The sequence below is a fragment of the Takifugu flavidus genome, chromosome 8 (assembly GCF_003711565.1).
Source record: "Takifugu flavidus isolate HTHZ2018 chromosome 8, ASM371156v2, whole genome shotgun sequence".
In the NCBI taxonomy this organism is placed as follows: Eukaryota; Metazoa; Chordata; class Actinopteri; order Tetraodontiformes; family Tetraodontidae; genus Takifugu; species Takifugu flavidus.
This window is the reverse complement of record NC_079527.1, coordinates 11,024,085-11,032,266: the sequence shown is the minus strand read 5'-3', so window position 1 is coordinate 11,032,266 and position 8,182 is coordinate 11,024,085.

Here is an 8,182-nt window from a genome sequence, read left to right as displayed (position 1 = left end):
TGGAGTTCATCACATTTGGTCCTTTGAGGAAAAGAAATGCCATTTTCTGGTGTGATGGACGCAGAGTGACAGCATGAACAACAACCCTCCACCCCAGCACCGCTGAGAAAACCCATTACAGTGACTCTTATTTTTTTTACGAGAGGTTAACAGAAGCAGCCACTAGAAGAATAATACATTCGATTGGTGCTCAATCTGCCGGGAAAGCTGAGCAAACTCTGCAGGAAAGTCTCCGCGTAATGGCCCCCAATGAATCAGCCATGTAACCATATAAAAGCTTTATTGAACAGGCCGCTGCGTCCGGCGGAGCCAGTGACGTGTTTCAGACTGCAGGAGGTGCTGTGCGATCTCAGATCCATCCTGCAGAAGCAGCGTGGTGGGAAAGATGACAGGAAAGTGAATGGAGAACAGGGGGAAAGGGCAAGCAGCCCGCAGTCTGAGTGTGTGGCACTGGCTGGGGATCAGTGCCTGGTCCAGATGAAGCTGAGATACGGTTTAACACCTGAAATGTGCCTGCCACCTTTGTGTCCCTCCCACTTCCCACGGATCATCATTCAGGCTCCCATCAAGTGGCCCTGGAGCCGACGGCGGGCCCACGACTCCCGGCGTGCAGCTCCTGTCGTCTCAGCGAGCAAGAGGCTGAACATTTTCATGCACCGGCTCGTTACTCATCTCACGATGAGCATTTTATTAAATGAACCCCCGCAGGCCCTTGATCTTGAAAGCCGGATTCATCTTTGATTGCCCCTCGAGCGGCGCGCGAATGGCTGACATTTCTGCTTTCTTTCTTTTTTTTTCCAAATTTGATGTTTGTTTATCAGACATGAAACGTTCATAATGATAAGTTATGGTTAAAAAACCTCTCTGATGATAAGACCACAGAAGCTACAGGTGCTGCGAAATCGACCGAAAGAGCCTCGCAAATAAAGTGCACAAGGAAGCGAGCACGCCGGAGCCTCTAATAGAGTTTACCACCCTGCATTTAGATGCAGAAGGATGATTTATAAAAGAAAGCACATTTCCATATATCTGTCTTTGAAGATATATAGCTTTGCTTTGAAGTGAACGCATTATTCTGGACAAAGAGATTAGGTGGAACGGAGTGGACTCGGAATACTAATGTGAGATTTGGCGTTGAATAACTTACAAACACAGAGAATGTCTTCTGGTCCTGTTAGTGTTAGTGTAATAAAGGGAATAAAGCAAATCATGGAGAACAGGTGGTCGCATGAGATTCCAAAGATTTCATCTGTTACTCATCAATATGACGGGTAGATCGGATCTGGAACAGGTCTGGGGAGGGAAATCCAAGTCCAAGCATCAAAAAGCGTGAGATCAGATTCAGGTTTAAGCATCGCTGACGTCGGTTTTTATGCCCACGTCTCTGATTTCTGCACCGCGTTAGAGAGCCAGCTGGCGGCCAGCAGCCATGGGCTCCATCTGAACACGTGCGCGCAAAAATGCCATCGTGGGGCAACGAGGGTTTGGAAGGAGCAGCTTTGGAGATGAGACGATGAGTTGCTTTTGATTCCCCCCCCTCCCCCAACTACAATCAAAAATGATTAAAGAAGCTCTTCTGCATGGGCAACGCTTCAATGCAACTGCTTAGAATTCCAAAACGCTGTGTTTTTTATTTTCTCCGGCTCTCTAACCCACCTGGAATGTTCTGATGAGCTGCTCAGATATAGAAGCGTCAGATGTAGGCAGACGTCTTCTCTTAACTCACTCCAAAGCCTTTTAAAGCATGAGAAATGTGGCGGGGATGGCCCCAGCATTACTGTGAGCTTCTCCAGAAAAACCCTGAGTACAACAGTAATTATTTTTATTCCAATAAGCAAAGGAGATGTGCTAAAAGTAGCTGAGTTCTCCGGTAAATGTATGGTACGAGGAGGGAAAATAGCTCACATTAAACTATTCACAGCAGTAAACTGGGTCATCGCCTCTCAGAAGAAGCACCTCTGTGGAGGAGATTCTCCAGCAAATGGGAAAGAGAGAAAAGACCGGATGAAGATTGTCTCCATGCTGCCGCGCTGACACAGATAAACATCACATATGTTGCCTTGGCTGCGATAAAAGCGCAACTTTAATGTGAAAAAGGGAGATTAGGAGTGTTAGATGGCAGAACACAGCAATTCCACCTTAAATGACTCAACCTTCTGGAGATCTTTAAGGTGACGTCTCCTGATGGCAGCTTCCAAACAGCACGTACAGACGGAACGTTCTCGTCCTCACCAGTCTTTAAGGCCCTCCGCGCTGTAACTGTGCCGTATGATCGATGGCAGCGTCTGTAAGTTGTGTTCTGACCCGATGCAGGTCTCCTCTCCAGCTCGCTGGCATGAAGCCCCGCGGGATGAATGTTCAGGGGCCATTAACGCCGTGCCCGGGGCCCCCGGGTCGCGGGCCTTAATTTGCTGTTTGCTGAAAAGCTGAGGATGAGATCACAACAGATGTGAGAAGGAGCGCGCCCCCCGGCCATGTCTGGAGCAGGAACGCGGGATCGCAGGTGTGGATACGTGTAATTTTAGGCCGCGCCGTGACGGAATGGATCCCAGTGTTGTGGCTGGAAAAGGCCCGAGGACAGGAACTTGATCTGGAGAACACCGTGTGAAGTTCTGACTGAGGCGCTTAGAGACCGGGAACTTAAAAATGATGTAATTAGAGATGAAAAACTTTGTCCCTTTGTAGTTCCGGTTTAATGCGGTTACCGTTGAACGCGGTAACAAACCTGAACTATCAACCCCTTGAAGGGGTTTTAAGCAAAAACAGCGGGATACGTCTCACAACTTAATAACAAATTCTTTTTTAATTCCAAGCCCGTGACTCTACAGACAAGGTTAGCCGCTGAGCTTCATGTGGCGGAATGATGAGCAGCTTCAAACAGCTTTTGATCTCGACGGTGCGCCGGGTGAGGGGGAGGGCGTGAACAGGTAATAAGATCTGTGCTGGGGAGCAGAAATATTACACAATACTGCAATAGTAAAGCAAGACCCGTGATTCAAATAAAGCTCCCTAAAGATAGCCTGTTGCTGTTTAAATAGGAAGTTTGCACCTTCGCTACCGCGGATGAAAATACGCTTCTTTTATCTGAGTTTCTGTAACATTTATGGAGGCCAAAGGACAAACTTTGTCCTGTGTTGTGTCTTCATCGGTGAAAAAATGTGCCGCCATGAAGGCTGAATGTTTCCAATCACAAAGCTCACCAAGGAGCAAAAGCAAGCCCCACTACACACAGTTAGCGAGCGCGTTAGCATGTCTCGCTCCCCAGTTTGTGATTTGTTGCTGAGCATTTTGCTAGAAACGTTTAATTTCAAGTATCCATCTCATTAACAGAGCTAAATATTCACACCCTCCTGCTGTTTGCAGCTAAACGCCATAGAAACCGCTCGACAAAGTTGTCTGCGATAAACCGTAAAACCACATTCTCTTATTTACATTTTCCGAACCAGAGGAGACAAAGCGTACAGTCTTCAAGGCTTTGTTTTCCTGTGTTACGCCTGTACACATTCCAGGAATGCGAAGAATGGGGGCGAGCGACAAGAGAGGCTGTGTGTGTGAGGGTCTATCTCCTGGCCATCCTCTAGATTAGCCTCTTATCTGCTAAATGAGACAGTGCCGACAGATTTGGATAATAGGACTTTGGCTGGAGCAACGCGCTGTCTGCACTGAGCTCGGCTGGATCGCAGCGTCCCTGTGCCAGAGCGAAGCGGACGGCCTTGGACCACGCTGTGGGCGGATATGTGGGTCCACATAATAGGCATCTTCAGATGCTGCCATTACTTCTCCTTTAATGTGAGCGGTACTCTTCCACCTCCGATACCCCCTCCCGCACCCAAAAAAAAGAAAAAAAGAATGAATTTTGCACCCACACGTCACCTGTGTGCCTGTGATTCCTCTCTGTTGCTTCTCACTGAGGGACAAGCTAGCTAGCATGGCTGGCCAAAAAACATCCTGCTTAGTTGTGAGGCGATCTAGCTCATATTCTCCCTCCAGCCGGGATTGATAGATGCAATCAGGCGTACCCCTGGGGCCCAATGTAGTGTCCCTGTCCTTCCTGTCCATTTCAACCCAATAGTGCACCGAATGCTAGGCGGCCCATGCGCGCTCGGCCAAATTAAGGTGCCGTCCAGGCTAGGTGGGAGTGCCACTCAACGTCAGGTCCAATGGATGAAATTGGAGCACATTCCTGAGGCCTTACAGGTTACTTACCAGTCCATAAATCTCTTATCCCATTGAGAGCAGAAAATCACGGGAAGGTGCTGTTTATCTTGGCCAGAGCAGTAACAGGAGAGGACGGACTCAGATTACACTCAACATGCTTGTCACGTCGTGCACGGGCCTGACTCATACAAATATGTGGGCCACACAGAGGGTATGTTTACCTGGAGAAAAGATGTATCTACGTGAAACTGAGCTGTGAGGCTGTGACACGAATGCTAATGGCTGAATGTAGGAAAACGCGTATTGATTTTATTTCATAGAGCCAATTTCAAACAGGGCATAAAGCATTCAAATCTAAAAACATAAGCTTAGTTAGCATCCATCATGGTCAGGCTAACATAAGCAGTTATGCCACAATGTCATGTTTCAGAATCAATGATAAGGTGAAAGACGCTGAATACATAGCTGCGGTGTAAGTGGTGAACAGTCACGCTAATGTGCTGCTCCGAAAAGGGATAAAGGATTGCTAGCTTAAATGTGGTGTCATTATTATAATGTGCAAATGCTTTCCAAGGACTCAAACTTGGCTGAAGAATCAGATTAGTGCCTTGATGGATTAGGCTAAGGCTATTTCAGGCTGCTGCCGGGGAGCCGCAAGATGCATTTTTTGGCTATTGGGAGAGATTTGAGTTCTGCTCCTTATCAGGGTCACCCTGCGGACAGGGAGATTTCTCCATCTGCTGATGACGCCTTGATGTGTTTGTGTCAGAATTATGATTGCTTGTCAGTGATCGCAAGGCTATTATCTAAGTCACAGAGGGCATCAGATGAGTTTTATCAGGCTTCCATTAGCACGGGCGGCTATGTTTGTGCTTCGTAATGAAGTGGGCTCATCTGTCTTTAGAACGCGACAGCCAGAGCACAAAATTCCTCTCCTGGCAGATAAAACATACCAATTCTTTTAAGAGATCCTTATAAAAATTAGCTCTTGGCTTTTCATGTCAAACTAGTCCGCATGTGAAATTGGCTAAAAAGAAAGTCTGTTAGCATAATATATCACAAAAAGCTGAGTTTTTTCATTATTGACTGAAGCTTAGAGAAGCTGTTTAAAGCAATCTTCCACTGTGAAGGCAGGAAGATTGGCTCCATTGAGCGTCTCACTACTTAGCCCCCCCCCCCCCCACAGTGGTCCAACGGTCCGCTCAGCATAACCCTTCTAATAAGTCACTTGGAAGAAAATGTGGAGAGTCAGCTGATTCGTAATCCGCTCTTTTTCTCGGTCTGTGTGCGCACATCGGGAGTCGGACTGATACGCGCCGTCACACGAGAGCCTGGGGGGGCGATCACGGTCTGGCGGGCCTGCAGGTGTTGTTCTGCACACGTGTTTTGGCAAAGCGGGAGCCGGGTGACGCTTCCGTGATCCCCAAGCACCCACCCACACACACACACACACACACACACACACCACACACACACACACACACACACACACACACCACACACACACACACACACACACACACAAAATGGGGGAAAGTAGAGTCGGAATTAGGAGACTTTCTCTTTAATCTCTCACAATCTGTCACTAATTTGTGTGTTTTTTACGTTGTTAACAGAATCTGGGGGCTCTTTGCCGCCAGGTTTCTTTACATTTCGGATGATTGACGCACTTCAGGCTCACGCGGTTGATGATGACGATGCTGATGATGTCATCGCATAAACGACACCGCATACATCACACAAACAACACAAGAAACGATCAGAACGCCCGTTTTCGCACGTTTTACGCAATCCCCGTGATCACGTCTGCGCCCGTTTCCCTTCGTTCTTCGTTCTCTTTTCTGGCCTCCTCCTCATTAACGCCTGCCCGTCTGTCCTCGGCTCTTCCTCACGCTCCCCATAAAATCCCCGCGTCAACTTGTCTTCTGGTTCCATTTTGAAAGGGGGGAAATCGTCAAAGGCAATAAAAGTAATCTCAGTGAATCGGTTCCATCGTTACTGAGCAGGTAAAGCGTCTAAAAAAAACCACGGCAACGGAAGCCTGAACTCTGAGAAATGTCAGGGCGACATTGTGTTTCGCAGGGCAGAACGCTGAACTCACCCCAGCCCACAGCGGCTCAGCCTTGAACTTTGCGTCGCTAGCAGATACAATCGGGTTTCTCTGAGATTTAACGTGCCCCTTCAGAGGGGGCCGCGCGGTTCGGCCGATAACCCCCCCACACCCACACACACACACACCCACACCCACACACACACACACCACACCCACACCCACACACACACACACACACCCACCACACACACACACACTTTGAAGGCCTCCTCCTCCTCCATAAAACTAGCCCGCTGACATTTGCATCGCCTCAAGTTCGGTTTTCACGAGCGCTAATGCGAAAATCAATACATCGACGAGCCGCGCGGCCGTGTTGTCGCTATAACACCGACAGCGTTGCTCAGCGGCGTGAGCAGACGATGACTCACCCAGCTGTTAATCATTGGGACACAGAACAAATATAACCTTTAGAAGCTGAGCCGGCGTCCTCGCCAGCTAGTGGACACAGGGAGACAAAGACGCGGAGTTGGACCGACTCCATACTTCTCTATATTTTCTCATCCCACTCCTATTAAATCCAACATTGTGGGATGACCTTTGACCCCCCCCCCCCCTTCCACGTCTACCAAGAAGTTCCTTTGCTGTCCCTTAACGAAGGGACAGCAATTCCACGTCATTTACAGACGACATCCACTCATCTTTCCCGGCCTGTAATTGGTAGGATTACTGGGATTTACCCAGAATATGTCCTGCCCCCCCCCCCCTCCCAGAGACACTCTATACAGCCTCCTTCTATTCAATTAGGTGCTGTTAAAATTGGCACCATTATGAGTTCTCTTCATTACTCTGAAAGCTGCACACTTATTTTCTTCTGCACCTTCTTTGCACTTATCACGACACACTGGAAGAGCTCCGCTAATACCCTCCGTTGTTTAATTATGGGGGGGTTGGGGGGTGGCGTTGTGCTTCCTCCCTTAAACCCAATGAGCAGAACGCCATGGTAACTTGACGTTACAGCCCCATCAGGGACAATCGGGAGGGAAAGATCCAACGCTAGCGAAGCTCATGTTAAGAATCTATGAAGGCTGTTGCCGATTCTGTGTGTGAATTCTCAAACGCAGGGAAAACAGCTCCTGTTTTGACCTCCTCGCTTCCTACAGCTCCCTTATTTTGACTGAACTGTAACTGGATCCCACCGGATCCTTCGTTTCTGCCCAAACACACAAACATATTTTGGCCACAGTCCACCTCTGTGAGCATGTTTGCTACATTATCGTCCAATCTAATTCTATTATCGCTGACTTTCCTCTGTTAATGGATGATCTATTCTAGATCATTTCATGATTAAATGGATTCATCTTTCCTTTCCACTTAAATCAAAGCCAGATTTATCGCTTTAAAAAAAGTTTTTCTTTTAAGCTGTTCAATAAACCCCAAATGGATCAATGTCATCATCCTATACATTGTACCATATATTCCACCATCAGGGGGATTTTAGTTTTTGGTTTGTTTTCAAATGTTATAAAAGCTGTTGGCTATTAAAGCTTTATTGACAACATAGTTGATCAAACTGGTGTGGACCTAATGCAGCCTTGGCAGCTGTGGGTTTTTATTTTTTATCAACTCTGTTCTTTTTCATCTTTTTTCCTCGTGTCTTGATCTTTTATTCCTTCAACAGCTGCTGCCTAATCTTAGGTTCTGAGGAACAAAGGCAGTCCTTGAGCAGATCACTACTGTACCTTTTCCCTCTACAGAACTTCAATTCCCGTCCGATTATTGAACCACCCCGTTCCGCTTGATTTGTCATTCTTGCCGTGTGTGTCCTCGCCACCTCGCCCTAATTCCATCCTCGATTCTTGACACTTAAACCAGACCTCAACCGTCCTCCCCCCTCGTCCTCTCTAGGATCTTTTCACCTGCATGTGTTCAAACAAAGCGGAGGCGGAGTCGCACCAGCACGCACGCACACAC